We start from the raw sequence: 2,500 nt of genomic DNA, 5'->3' as shown, positions 1-2,500 counted from the left end.
CTTTGCCACACAAACTCTCCTCGTGCCTATGGTACGACAACTTTTCTCATGCCTATGGTACAACAACTTTCCTCCGTGCCCCTGGTACGACAGCTTTTCTCGTGCCTATGGTACAACAACTTTTCTCGTGCCTATGGTACAACAACTTTTCGCCGTGCCCCTGGTACACCGCTCAGTAGCACTTTGCCACACAAACTCTCCTCGTGCCTATGGTACGACAACTTTTCTCGTGCCTATGGTACAACAACTTTCCTCCGTGCCCCTGGTACGACAGCTTTTCTCGTGCCTATGGTACAACAACTTTTCTCGTGCCTATGGTACAACAACTTTTCGCCGTGCCCCTGGTACACCGCTCAGTAGCACTTTGCCACACACACACTCCTCGTACCTATGGTATGACAACTTTTCTCGTGCCTATGGTACGACAACTTTTCTCGTGCCTATGGTACAACAACTTTTCGCCGTGCCCCTGGTACACCGCTCAGTAGCACTTTGCCACACAAACTCTCCTCGTGCCTATGGTACGACAACTTTCCCCCGTGCCCCTGGTACACTGCGCAGAAACTCTTTGCCACACACACACACACCACTCGTGCCTATGGTACGACAACAGGCCCCGGGGACCTACATCGCACCTTGCTCTTGCCTCCCTTACAGCTGAAAAAGGTCCATGCCTGTGCCCTGGCCCTGCTGAAATTCCCTCTCCATTTAGCCGAGGCAGTGAGTCGGCCTCCTGTCTCCCTTTACGGTCGAAAAAGATGTGCTCCTGGGCGCACTGGCCCTGCTGCTACTCACATCGGGCATGGACCTGGACCTCCAGCAGGCCCCGGGGACCTACATCACACCTTGCTCTTGCCTCCCTTACAGCTGAAAAAGGTCCATGCCTGTGCCCTGGCCCTGCTGAAATTCCCTCTCCATTTAGCCGAGGCAGTGAGTCGGCCTCCTGTCTCCCTTTACGGTCGAAAAAGATGTGCTCCTGGGCGCACTGGCCCTGCTGCTACTCACATCGGGCATGGACCTGGACCTCCAGCAGGCCCCGGGGACCTACATCACACCTTGCTCTTGCCTCCCTTACAGCTGAAAAGGTCCATGCTTGTGCCCTGGCCCTTCTGAAATTCCCTCTCCATTTAGCCGAGGCAGTGAGTCGGCCTCCTGTCTCCCTTTACGGTCGAAAAAGATGTGCTCCTGGGCGCACTGGCCCTGCTGCTACTCACATCGGGCATGGACCTGGACCTCCAGCAGGCCCCGGGGACCTACATCACACCTTGCTCTTGCCTCCCTTACAGCTGAAAAGGTCCATGCTTGTGCCCTGGCCCTTCTGAAATTCCCTCTCCATTTAGCCGAGGCAGTGAGTCGGCCTCCTGTCTCCCTTTACGGTCGAAAAAGATGTGCTCCTGGGCGCGCTGGCCCTGCTGCTACTCACATCGGGCATGGACCTGGACCTCCAGCAGGCCCCGGGGACCTACATCACACCTTGCTCTTGCCTCCCTTACAGCTGAAAAAGGTCCATGCCTGTGCCCTGGCCCTGCTGAAATTCCCTCTCCATTTAGCCGAGGCAGTGAGTCGGCCTCCTGTCTCCCTTTACGGTCGAAAAAGATGTGCTCCTGGGCGCGCTGGCCCTGCTGCTACTCACATCGGGCATGGACCTGGACCTCCAGCAGGCCCCGGGGACCTACATCACACCTTGCTCTTGCCTCCCTTACAGCTGAAAAAGGTCCATGCTTGTGCCCTGGCCCTTCTGAAATTCCCTCTCCATTTAGCCGAGGCAGAGAGTCGGCCTCCTGTCTCCTTTACGGTCGAAAAAGTTGTGCTCCTGGGCGCGCTGGCCCTGCTGCTACTCACATCGGGCATGGACCTGGACCTCCAGCAGGCCCCGGGGACCTACATCACACCTTGCTCTTGCCTCCCTTACAGCTGAAAAAGGTCCATGCCTGTGCCCTGGCCCTGCTGAAATTCCCTCTCCATTTAGCCGAGGCAGTGAGTCGGCCTCCCGTCTCCCTTTACGGTCGAAAAAGATGTGCTCCTGGGCGCACTGGCCCTGCTGCTACTCACATCGGGCATGGACCTGGACCTCCAGCAGGCCCCGGGGACCTACATCACACCTTGCTCTTGCCTCCCTTACAGCTGAAAAGGTCCATGCTTGTGCCCTGGCCCTGCTGAAATTCCCTCTCCATTTAGCCGAGGCAGTGAGTCGGCCTCCTGTCTCCCTTTACGGTCGAAAAAGATGTGCTCCTTGGCGCGCTGGCCCTGCTGCTACTCACATCGGGCATGGACCTGGACCTCCAGCAGGCCCCGGGGACCAACATACTCCTCTGCTCTACTCCCCCACTAGCTTTCCTTCTCCCGCAGTTACCCTCCACCACAAATCCAGCATGGCCCTTGCCCTCCAGCAGGCCCCGAGGACCCACATACTCCTCCGCTCTAATCCCCCATGAGCTTTCCTTCTCCTGCAGTTACCCTCCACCGCATATCCAGCATGGCCCTTGACCTCCAGCATGCC

This window comes from Copadichromis virginalis, linkage group LG13 (genome assembly GCF_057382275.1).
Source record: "Copadichromis virginalis isolate Kocher_CV1m ecotype Utaka linkage group LG13, C_Virginalis_male_GT1.1, whole genome shotgun sequence".
Classification (NCBI taxonomy): domain Eukaryota; kingdom Metazoa; phylum Chordata; class Actinopteri; order Cichliformes; family Cichlidae; genus Copadichromis; species Copadichromis virginalis.
This window is presented reverse-complemented; position numbering follows the sequence as displayed.